At 51.4% G+C, this 12,798-nt stretch overlaps 1 protein-coding gene and 1 long non-coding RNA gene across 5 annotated transcripts in view; both read right to left on the reverse strand.

Annotated features, from left to right (window-relative positions):
* The window catches only part of WDR25 (WD repeat domain 25), a 137,393-nt gene that overhangs the window by 79,913 nt on the left and 44,682 nt on the right, over positions 1-12,798 (reverse strand). The gene's annotated exons all lie outside the window — the stretch shown is intronic.
* On the reverse strand, positions 1,708-5,896 carry LOC110150552 (uncharacterized). The gene is made up of 2 exons (XR_011491749.1): positions 4,345-5,896; positions 1,708-2,344 (listed from the first exon to the last, which is right to left on the reverse strand). It is a non-coding gene; the product is annotated as an uncharacterized lncRNA (long non-coding RNA).

The raw sequence follows: 12,798 nt of genomic DNA on the forward strand, positions 1-12,798 counted from the left end.
CCTCCAACTCACCCCCTTCCACGTGCCCTCACACTGCTTCCACCTCCGCCTGGAAGGCCCCCGAGGTGAGGGCCTTCTGCCTGGCGAGGGGACGCCCTCCCTTTGAGACCCGCATCAGCCCTGTGCCACCGTCCCTCCCCCCTGGCCGTGAGGGCAGCCCCGGTCCTGCTCCCAGCACCTGGGCCACACAATTGCTCCCGTGGATGTCTACCCATTCCCCCTCTGCAGGGACCGCTCCTTCGAGGGGAGGGGCCCCCAACCTGCCGCTCTGCACATCTCGGGACCCACCGTGAAGCAGGGGCCCAGCTAACGCCTGACGCTCAATGAACAGAGCGCGTTCTGAGTGTCCATCACAACACTGGTGTCAGAACACTCTGAGAACCTGAGCCAGGAAGCAGCACCTGGGCTCCCGGGCCTGCTTTCAAGACCAACTCAGGCAGAGCTCGGTGGGCCTTGCTTGATGGAATCGATGAGCAGGAAGTAAACACGAGGCTGCTCATCACGTCCAACGTGGAGGCCTCACTCAGAAGGCCAGGGGACCAGGCACTTTGACACACACTCGGCAGCGGCCTCTTTAATCATTTCAGGGTTAATAAAAAAAATGTCAATTACATTTGTCATCATGGTCACCCTGGGGGAACAATCCCGGCGCAGATAAGCTCTGGTCAGATGACAGCCTGGTCTGTGTGTCACATGTCCCTCCAGCTGCCTCACTGACAAATTAATCGAGTTGCTTACCTCCCTCCTGGCCTGGCCCTTCGTAAATAATCAGTGGTAATATACATCATCCAAATAATCTGATCGGAGAATTGCTCCAGCTCGCCCAAAATAAGAAAAAGGAACAGAAACAAGAAGTGAGCCTCTAAATACCCCAGAAGTTGGAGGCCGCCTGGAAAGTTGGGCAGGGTGTAGCCCCGGACACATGAGCTTCTCCCACCTCGACGGGCTGGGGCCTGTCCTTCCATCCCTGCATCCTTCAGTGCCCAGTGTGGTCCCCTGCCCCCGAGAGCTTACCCTGTATCACACTGGCCAGTCTCCACGGCCCCCATAACCTTATGCGGGGTCCCACCCTACCACCCTTCTATCAGCCAGCAAAGGGCAGCGGAGACAGGACTGAGCTGCAAGCCCCAAGTGGGGCTCAAACCCAGGTGTCTGGCAGCAGCCCACTGCCCGTGGCCGAGGGGCTCCTGAGTACGGCTGCCTGTCTGCATTTTTTTGAGAGCAGCTATTTTGCAATCAAGGAATTCCTGCACAAATTGTCAGGTGCAAACGCATCCAAGAGGAAAACGCTCCCCTGGTATAAACTGACACTTAACATACAAACATAGGAATGAAGTCAGGTTGAAACGGAATAAGGAAAACATTGCTTTCTACCCCAGGACTACGCCAAATGCTCTGAAACCATTAAATTTGCCTAAATTAAGCCTTCTATCTTTATCAGAGAATGACTTGAAAATGACTGTTCGGGGACTGCTACGTACATTTGTTTTTAAACAATGGATCCTCCCCTTGACGTAAACCTGGCCTCGGGCCCAAAGTCAGGGATCCACTTGTTCCCCCAGCCCCGACCAGAAGAGGGGCTTGGATGAACCTCTTGGCCTCGCCACCCCCCACCCGTCCCCCACAGCACAGAATATGCTGTGCTGGTTCTGTTCCCAGCCCCAGCAACGTACTTCACAAAGGAAAGGCATTTCTGTCACCAGAATCTCAGACATTCAAGATCGCTTTTATTTGCAGAGAAAACATGAGGAGCAAAAAGAATATATACAGCTATTTCCTGGATTTATTTTAAAGCTGTTGCGACTCAAAGGGTTAAGCTGAACGGGGAACGGGGGCTCCTCAGAGACCACTGCTAATTTCTCCAACTCACTGTCATGTAAAATGTGTTCCCCCGCCCCCACGAGGCGATCAGGGGCTTCCCGACTGCCCTTCTGGAGAGTTCTGTCTCCAGTGAGACATCCAGATGACACTTTCTCGACAGCCCAGCAGTCATTAGGTTTGCAAGTTAACTTCCATGAGACAGGCGAAGGCTCTTATTTTGATGGCTTCCCTCCATTCGGGCAATTTTATCCCCTTCATAAACACTAGTGGCTCTTGACTACCTGCTGTGGGTGTGGTGTGCTGCGCCAGGCTGAGCTGCACAATGCCACACAAAATGCCCCCACATGAGTCACCCAGCTCCGCTGGCAGTCAGCTCCGAGACGCACAGGAGCGCGGGGGCTGAGGCAACTTCTCGGCTTCTCGGCCGTGGCAACGAGCAGGTCTCCAGAGGGCAGGGCTCCTCAGTGCAGGGCCCGCCGCGTGACAGACACTACCAGGTGCCTCCCACATAGCATAGGTAATCCTACAAAAAAAAAAAAAACCAGGAAGTTTCAGATGCCCACTCACTCACCGGCAGGAAGAGTGATGGTCAGAGAGGAGGCCTGGCTCGGGCTCAGAGTTAGAAAGTGCCCAGGAAACTGAAGACCAGCCCCACCTCCGCACCACCCCTCGCCGCGGTTTACAGGAGGGCGCCTTAGTCACTACGCGCCGGGCCACATCCACCAGCAGGCGGTCAGTCGTGCGGTGGCAGAAATGCACACTCCTCCCAGCCCCAATCGCACACTCCCCACCTCCACCCCCTGCACCAGGAGTTGTAGAAAGAATGATGGCCTTGGACCCAGAGGACTCCGAGTTCAAACCCCCGGCTCCATCTCTCCAGCTCTGTGACCAGGCTCAGCAACGCCTGAGTTCCCTCAGATGTAAAGTAAGGGAAATGAAACAAACTTGAACTTCAAGGGCTGGTTGAGAAGATTAAAAGAGATTAAAGGAGATAACATATGCAAAGCCACTCAACCTGTCTCTTCTTCCTAATCAGTTCTGCCTGTAATCAGCTGGGGATGAAAGAGCATAAGCCTCAGCCCTAATTCCAAATCCCACCCGACTGACCCGCTGGATGCCTGAGCTCAGGGCACCACCTCGCTGGGCCTCCCTGGGCTGGCTGGCTCCCCCTCACCACCATTCAGGCGGTGCACGGGTTAAGGAGACTGTGTCTGGCAGGGAGTGGGCGCTCAATAAAAGCTCATTCAATTCAATTTGACTTAATTAAAAAACCCTACTCATAGCCTCGAGAATGGCAGGAGCGCAGAGGGCTAAAACTACAAACTCAAATCCATTTGAAGCCCATAAATTTTATATCCTGCAGATGAATGCATTTTCTTATTAAGCAACAATATTATAAACCGCTTCTGAATTCCTGGCAATGTTTAAGAGTCATATCTTCATCGGGCTAAAAGCGGCTGTCAAATCACAAAGAACATGAAGGTGGTCTAAAAGAACTGATGAAAAGGAATAACTGAAACCAAGTTTACTGAACAAATCAAATTATTTCACTGCTGTGCCTGACTCTGCAAAGCTTCTCCAAATTACACTTCATTATGAGACTCAGAAATTAGACACCAGTAACAAAATGAGAAAGCCAGAATGCATAAATATTTACATAATCGTCAGAATAATATTCTTCTGTGCAAATCCACCTAGTACTTTGTTTATTCTTATTAACTCAAGTTTAGAAATGGGACAATCATTTGAAACAGGGCCCTGGGGATTTCTCTCCCTGACTCCAACCACTTCTTTTCCTTTTGAGAAAACAATGGTGCATCAGAAGAAAAGAGAAAGAGAAGGCGGGGGAGGGTGGGATGGCCGAGCCCTGGAAGCCCCCTTCGGGCTTCAGTGGTCGGCTTGGGATTCGGAGCAGCTCTGCAGATGTATACACTGACGACAGCATCTCCCTTCTCCCACTGCGGGAGGGGTTAACACACCAGGGCTGTGGGTGGCCACGCAGCGGGGACAGCGGGCAAGCAGGGGCAGCAGACGATTGCCTTGGGGGTGGAACGGTAAGAGCGATCGCAATCAGGACAGTAGCAACTAATGACCAGGTGTCTACGTGCTGCACACAGCATCCCACATCCCTACCAGAGCTCTCTGCAGACGGGGACACATTCTCCCAACTCGGAGATAAGGGAACCCAGGTGCCAGAGCCAGCAGCCGCCTCATTCAAGCCCACGCAGCCTGCAGGCGCCAGAGCTGGGGTACCGGCCCAGCTCTGGGTGGCTTTTCCTAGCGCATGAGTACCACGTACTGGGTGCTGACACCATAGGCGCAGCAAACCCGCAACGGGCGCTGGATGTTTCCGTGGAGGTGGGTCCTGCGGAAGCCAAGGAGAAAGCGGGGCTGAGATTGGACGGCGGTAGAAACGGAGGAGACCCACTCTCTGCAGCCGGGTGTTGCGCCAGGAGCAGGGCCAACCACCATGCTAGTCCTGGACAGAGTCCCAGGGTTGAGTTTCACCTCCTCCTTTCTTACCGTGGTCGTCAGCCTGCATTCACATGAATCAAGCCTTCATTCATTCATTTGTTCAGTGAGCAGGCGCTGGGCCCCTGCTCCGGCTCCTGCCCTTGCCAAGCACTGGGGAAGACCCAAATGGCTGAGGCCCAGCCCAGCCCTAAAGGGCCTTCTGTGCTTCACTAGGCAAGACTTGAACTGTTGTGTCACATTTTCCAAAACAGAAAAGCAGAACAGATGCTTCAGCATATGAGGTGGCGCGGGGACAACCGAAAGCAAAGCACCCAGGCAAGCCGACACCCTCCAGGGCCAGCGTCCCGGTTCCATGGTGGGTGCGCGCCCTCCATAGCCGCAGGGGCTGGGGGCAGGGACCAGGACTTCCTCTTCTGCACGGGTGATTCCTGGTCAGACACTCGTAAGTGGGAAACAACCTCAGGAGCAAGCCAACCACGTGGCAAAGTGAAACCCCGTCACGTGGGGGACCGATGTTCCCTTTTCCTCTCCTTGGGGAAAAAGGCCCCCTTGCCCTGAGACAGTGGATGCCCAACACAGAGGCTGCCCAGTGGGCCTGGAAGGGAGCTCAGGCCACAGTTCATGGCCACACTGCCTCAAGGTGCCGATCGTCACGCGGGGAAGTTAGGATGACAAAAGTATCGGTTGGCAAATCCATGGAGACACCATTAAGATGCCATTAAAACACCATTAAAACATGTAAGCTCAGTGTAAAACTATTTCACTGCAAATTATACTGCTATAAAATAAACAAAGGAAATGGATTCCAAAAAAGCATTAGAGTAACATTAAAGCAAACAGAACCCCTCTCTCAAGTGCAGAAGTCTAAGTAAGAAAAGCACGCAGTCCGCGGTGGAAAGCGGAGCCCAGACTCGGCAATGAGCCCCACGTTCCAGCCGAGCCTCAGTCTCCAACTTGCCGCGTGACCCTCCACGAGCATTTCACCTCTCTGAGCCCCAAGATCCCCTATGGAAAACATGGTACATTGATGAGAGGGTTAAAAAGGATGAGAGGAGAGACAGAAAGTTACACACTCAGACTCCACATCTCAAGCTCACGTGGCCAGCCAGCAGAAGAGTCGGGAAGTGTGATACCCAAGTCTGGGCTCTGAGCATCTGCACTTGTCTGAGAAGAGCTTGCCCTGGGGCTGGTGGTACAGAGAAGCCTCCTGAGACCCCCAGAGATGCAAGATCTATGCAGTGTGAGCTCCATCCACAGCCACAGTCCCCCCTCCTCCAGGCCCTCCTTCAGCTGAAGGCTCACAGGCATCTTCTGCACTGTCTCTTGTTTCTCCCTGGAAGTCCAGCCACCAAATCTCACTCAAGAGCCTCTCTGGGGTGACCCAGGGCCCCATGTTCTTCTTTGAAGGGCTGGAAGCCTCTGGATGAGGTGTGGGCAATGCACTCCTGCTCATTGCATTAACCTCACTGCCCAGCCAGTGAGCAAATCAATCCGTGAACTCCCAGCTGCTCATCCCATGTGGCGGGGGCAGGTGGGGTCACAAGAGTCACCTCTGGACCAAAGGCCCACTCTAGCTTAGAGAGCAACTCTTTCAGAAGCCTCCAAACTATTTTGATTACATATCACTATCACTTTAATTTTAAAAAAAAAACTTTTTTTTGAGCACACAACTTTAGAATACATAAATACTTTTCTACCCATATAATCAGTTCAGCTCAGTTCAGTGTCCGATTCTTTGCGACCCCATGAATTGCAGCACGCCAGGCCTCCCTGTCCATTAGACACATGATAAAACATACACACACAAACAGAAGTTTCAGAAAGATAATGTGAAAAGTAGCTGTAAGTGGAACATCAACAGTTTCTCCTGGGTTACCCCTCCCTGCTCCGGGATCTTTTTACATGACACCCAGGGATGCGGCTTCCCAGGTGGCTCAGTGGTAAACTGAGCCTGCAGTGTAGGAGACACAAGAGACACAGGTTCGATCCCTGGGTCAGGAAGATCCCCTGGAGAGGGGCACGGCTGCCCACTCCAGTATTCCTGCCTGGAGAATTCCACGGACACAGGAGCCTGGTGGGCTGCAGACCGTGGACATAGGAGCCTGGTGGGCTACAGACCATGGAGGCATGAGAGTCGGACACAACTGAGCATGCACACCTGCAGAGAGACCGGTCACCTAAGGCCAGGGCTGGGAAGAGGGGAGCTGGGGTGGGGAGATGCTTCTCTAGACAGAACTTTTCTCTCTTGATTTGGCTTTTGTACACACGTTAGTGGTTTACACCAAAGGAAAGAGGGAAGACAGGCAGGGCGGGGGGGGGTGGGGGGGGGTGGGGGGGGGTGGGTAGAACACAAGGAAAAGCAAGTGCACCAAACGGTATTTCAAACAAACCGCAAAACCACACTTGAGAGGGACGGTGAGAAAGAACCTGGCGCAAGGAACATCTCAAAGTTCGGACAATGTGCCCTCAGGCTACAGGCAAAAGAAAAAAAGAACTCTAATAATGAATTCTAATTAGCAGGGTTTTGTTTTGTTTTTTCTTAACAGAGGTTAACAATTCTGAAATGATGTTTTGACATTCTAGAAATTGGCAAGTATATAAATATGTTGTGAAAATAGGAGCCAAGTTTCACATTCTGGAGAAGGGAGCTGCAAGTATGGAAATGGAAAAAGGCAGAATGAACTTCACAGTACTGGGTGGGGTTTAGAGAAATCCACGTGAACTCGTGGGTTTAACAGTAGGAGTAGGTAGAGGTATACATATGGGTATACGCATGTATAAATCTACTGATCTGTCTTCTGAGAAGCACTGACAGCCCAGCATTAGTGAGCACACTTAAAACCCAAATGTTGCCTTCTAGACACCTTTCTCCACTGACAGAAGGGAGAGGTCCTTAGAGGTCCTTTGTCAACAGCTCCTTGGAGACAGGGCAAAGACAGAGCAAGATGAGCCTGAGATATGCTGCTGTGCCAGAAAATAAGCAGGTATTCAAAGAATGGTGGAAACGTCTCAAATGGACACGGGAGCCAGCTCGAAGGAGCTTCCACCGGTCAGATGATAAAAACGGATTAGAATTTATTAAACTAAGAGTCCGCGAATCCACACTGATATAAACAGACTTATGGGCAGGGCTCTTTATAATAGGAGGAAATGATAGGATCAGAAATCATCATTTTCCAACCATCATCATAGGAATGGATAATCGGAGGAAACGCCAGTTCAGTCGCTCAGTTGTGTCTGACTTTTTGAGACCCAATGGACTGCAGCACACCAGGCTTCCCTGTCCATCATCAACTCCCAGAACTTGCTCAAACTCATGTCCATCAAGTTGGTGATGCTATCCAACCGTCTGATCCTCTGTCAGAGGAAACATCAATGGACATTAAAACTGGTGGACAGAAGTTTGAGGAATAACAGGCTATTCGCGCCGTCTCAGGGTGTCTCTCTACACAATACTTTTGCGTGACGAAAGGTAAAATCATAACGACACTGCAGAAATCTGGCAGGCCTCTCCCTAACCAAACCATCAAAGTCAGGATCTCCAACACAGAACTGACAGCATGTGCCTCCCGATACGGGGCACCAGGAAGGATACAACAGCTCCCGTGGGACATTCCTGCCACAAAGTCCACAGCCTGAATCTAACCACGAGGAAGCAGCAGACACACCCAAAATGCAGGACAGTCTTACAAAATACCTGGCTTGCACTCTTCAAATACGTGAATGTCATGAAATACAGGAACTGTTCTAAACTAAAGGGGACTGAGGAGACATGTCAAGGAAGGTATCACATGATCTGGAAGTTTCTTCTTCTATAAAAGACATCATTAGGACACTGCTGGAAAAAATCTCCACGAGGTACATTATAAGAGATTAGATAATAATGCTGTTTCAATAGTGTTTTCTTGATTTTGATAAATGCACTGCGGTTATGGAAGAGAATTTGTTGTTTTTAAGAAATCTACACTGAAGTATTTAAGGGGAAAGGACCATCAATCTGTAACTTAACTCTTAAGTGGTTCAGGAAAAAAAAGTGCCTAAGGATGTGTGTAAGAATGCATATAGGTGTTGTTGTTGTTGCTGTTTAGTTGCCAAGTCGTATCTGACTCTTTTTTGACCCCATGGATCATAGTCCTCCAGGCTCCTCTGTCCATGGGATTCTCCAGGCAAGAACACTGGAGTGGGTTGCCATTTCCTTCTCCAGGGGATCTTCCCGACCCAGGGATCAAACCCTCATCTCCTGCATTGGCAGGCGGATTCTTTACAGCTTCTTTACAGGGAAGCCCACTGTGCATATACATCTATATATCAAGACAGAAATAGAGAGACTATAAAACGGCACTAACATTTGGGGAATCTGGGTAAAGGGTATCTGGAAAATTTTTGTACTACTCTCACACCTTTTTCTGTAAGGCTGAAATTATGTCAAAACTTTTAAAAAAGGAAAGAGAAAGGAGAAAAGATATTTTTTTTTTCCTTTTTGTAGCCTGGTAAAATTTGGTGGAGTTATTTGCAAGGTCTCTTGGCAGGCTATGCCTGGGGGAGACTTTGGCGCTATGACAGTACACTTTCTGAAAATAACTAAAGAGAGGAGTTGACTCTTACAACTGGGGTAATATCCACTTATTACGTCTTCTTTACAGTTGGTGTTTCTAAAGATACTTTCCTTTTCATTTCCTCCCTTTCTTTCCTTTCTTTTCAAATTGCTACCTCTGGCAGGCATCCTCACCTGAGTGAGATGAGAATAAAAAACCTGAATTCTCCTCAGCTTTCCCATTTCGAACACTGTCATAATTCACAACTCATGGATGCTGAAATTGAGATGCACGTGGGGTAACAGATCTACTGCAAAAGAATAAACTCAAAGAAGAGAAGCACTCATCCTGGGGGGAGAGTCACAGAGGAGGTTCTAAACAGAAATATGCTTTCTCCAGGCCAAATAGCTCTCCAGCTGTCAGAGGCTCTCATATCATCCTCAACATTAATTCAGCTTTTACGGATGTTTTTTTCCCCCAATACATAAAGAGGGAGACTTTAATAAATAATCCTTTAACTGCTTTTATCAAATGTGTATTACTTTTAATTCGTATTAAACAAAACCAAACGAAAAACCAATTTCTTTCAGTTAACTAGGGAATTGAAGTACCTTGCCAGGCAGTTATATGATTCCAGAAAAAATTTAAAAATCCTTTAGAAAACATAATTAAGTCTAAATGTTCTAAAGACACTAGTCTTACTGAAAGTTGTTTTATTAATTGAAGCTTCAAAGATACAGATATCCAAATCAATCCCCGTCAATATTTTAATGTCACGCATTACTTAGCTATGCTAATAAAAGAAGAATGCACCTCAGAATGAATGGCAGGGGCCAAAAGGAGTAACAGGTCAACCAGCTGAGCCAAACAGCCTTGATTTAAGCCTGTGAGGCTGGTTCACCTGTCCTTCCATCGACTCCCTCACTCGCTCACTCCGGAAACCCCAGCCGTGGAGACCCAAAGCAGGCCAGAAGGGAGGCCAGCGGCTTCCTCCTGCAGGCTGAGGCCTGGGGCACTTCAGAGCGGGCATCTCCTAGGCCCCTCCCCGCCTGCCAGAAAGGTGCCTGCCAGATAGGGGGCCCGAGGAGCGAGCCCGATCTGTGCAAACCCACACAGCCTGGTGCTCCCAGAACTGTCCCTCCCCGCGCTCAGCAGGGCCCGGACCCCCGCACTGGCGCACCGACACAGGGCACCGGTCCCCCCGGCGCCTCTGTGTCCTCACCTACCAGCGGGGACGGCGGCCCTCCAGGCTCGGCGGAGGCTGCCAGTGCAGGCAGCATTGCATGCGTCATAAGGACCCTCCAACCCTCTCAATTAAGTCAACACCCTTTCAGGGAGTAACTACTTGTGCCGGGCACTGTACATGCTGGTCATGAAACTGTCAAACTCCTTGCACTCCTGGAGCTAATTACTCAAAAATACGCTATTACGATGAGCAAAGACACTAAGAATTTGGGTTTCACAATACGTGGCCCCATTAGCATCCTCCCCTCACCTTGGCCTGACGCGGCAGCTCTTCCACTTCTCCAAGAGGCCAGGACATCAGAGACTGGGAATCTGGGGCTGGCCCTCCCCTTCTGCCTCACACCCGACACTGGCCGATGGTCACAATGTGCCCTCCTGCGAACACACACCACTTCCCGGGGCCTCACGGCCTTCAGGGTTTGGCGAGAGCCTTTGGGACCAATTCCATCCCACCTAAGACCTTCCAGATTCAAAGGCAATGAGTGTTCACGGAGCAGCCCCCACCATGTGTCAGGCAATGTGCTCTGACAGACGGAATTGCATCCCCCAGATTCATATGTTGAAGCCTCAACCCCCAGGGTTGCTGTGTTTGGAGACAGGGCTTCTAAGGAAGTCAGTACGATTAAGTGGGGTCAGGGATGTCCCTGGCAGTCCAGTGGTTAAATCTCTGAAGTCCCAATGCAGGGGGCACAGGTTCAATCCCTGGCAGGGGAATTAAGATCCCGCATGCTGCATAGCATGGCCAAAAAAAAAGGTTACATGGGGTCCTAACAGTGGGGCTCCGACCTGATAGCATTTGTGTCCTCGTAAGAAACACGAGAGAGCGTGCTTGCGCTCTTTCAACACAGTAGAAGGAGGCACGTGAGCATACAGCAGGAAGACGGCCATCCCAAGGGAGAACCCTCCCCCGACACCGACCCTCAGCACCTTGCTCTTGGACTTCCCACCTCCAGAACAGTGAGAACACAAATCTCTGTTGTGTGAGCCACCCAGTCCGTGGTATGCTGTCACCGCAGCCCTGGCAGACTAAGACGTGGCATTTCACATACATCACTGGGTTGAATCCCTCATTTTTTGAGGCTCCGAGAAGCTGGATGTGTAGGACCGTGAAGGCCTCCCCCAGGCCACTGGGGCCTTGTTTATAATAGGCATCTTGACAGATAAACAGTGGATTCTCCTACAAGAGGACAGGCTTGTATATGAACCCCTGGAGCCCCTGAGACCCCGGGGGATGGCTCCAACTCTTTCCTTCCACTCTGGGTCCCGCTCGCATGCTGGTAGGTCGGTCTCCTGTGAGCCCCAAGCAATGGGAGCATGCAAGGCCCCCTTCCCACTGCTGTGCTACCCTGCCCCCACACCTCCGTGGTCCCCAAGGAGAGCAGGAGCTGGTGACAAGCTGACAGTCAAGAGTTCTAGAAGGTGGGTGGACCACGTCTGGGAGAACAGAGGGTGTTCAGCAGCAGCAGCAGGGGCGGGGGGGGGGGGGGGGGGGGGGGGCGGGTGGCCCGCTCTGCAGCCCAGATCAAAGCCTGAGGACAAAAAATACAAAGTGCCAAACAGAAAAACAAAATGTCCTAAAGTTTCACAAAAGAGTACCTGCAGCTTGGTAAGAAGTTTCCAGTGACAGCATCACTCACTGATTCAATAAGTGCAGGATCTGAAACGATTTAGGTGGAAGTGAAGCTGACACGCTCTGGAAAACTCTATTAGATGACTCAGAGTGGCCCGGGGGATGGCGATGACTCGGGCGCCAGAGGCGCGAGAGAAAGCTCGATAAAACTGCTTCATGAAAGGCGAGAAGACAAACAAACCAAGATTATGAAATTAATACATATGAGATTTTAAATATAAATGTGCAGTTAAATTAAACTTACAAAGTAGAATAAAAACTAAGGTGCAGTACTTCCGAAAGGGGTGTCAGATTAAAAATATATATATATATATACATATATCCACTGGATTAAAGAGGAAGTGAGGGATCTACTCCTGTGGGCAGCTGCAGGCTGGGTGCTGCAGAGGAAACAGCCATGGGGAGGCATCTGCTCACCGGGACAGGCGCAGAACCGAGGGCTAGAGGGCAGGCACCGCCCCCTCCACAGGTGAGGGGATGCAGCCCAGAGGGGCCGGTGAGGACCTCACGCTGGCCACCCCCCCACCATGCTGGAGCCCAGTGGTCCCGGCCTTCTGCCCCTGGACCCTACCGCCCAGGCCACCCTTGCCATCTGTCTGGGGGGGTCTAGCTGGCATCCACGGTCCCACAGCACAGCCTCCAACCTCATAGCAGGGGCACACATTAGGGGTTTCCTCGGGAGGGAGAAGTGGCCTTGGGGGGCACTCCCCAGGGAACCAGGCTGGGGAAGGAACAAGAGACGCTTCCCACCCAGGTCGGGGGGCAGTGGTCAGCAGAGTCCCCACAAGCACCAGCTGGCCATCAAGGCAAGGAAGCCCATTCCCGCCCACAGGCCCTACCTCGCTGCCTGCTCAGTGCCCTCTCCTCCCCAGAGAAGCAGCAGGAAGGAGCTGTGGACCCAGAGCCAGGAGGTGAGGGCTGCAGCCCCTGCCCTCTGGCCTCAGGGCCCCGCCGGGCAGGCAGGGAAAGGAGGCTGGTCCGAGCCTCCTAATGGCAGCCCCACCCGCCCACCCGCCCGGCACTCTTGCCAGGAGTCATTTTTCTCCCCAGCAGCCGCAGCCCCGACACCCCTGAACTTGTCCTCAGAAACAG

This window comes from Odocoileus virginianus, chromosome 16 (genome assembly GCF_023699985.2).
Source record: "Odocoileus virginianus isolate 20LAN1187 ecotype Illinois chromosome 16, Ovbor_1.2, whole genome shotgun sequence".
Lineage (NCBI taxonomy): Eukaryota > Metazoa > Chordata > Mammalia > Artiodactyla > Cervidae > Odocoileus > Odocoileus virginianus.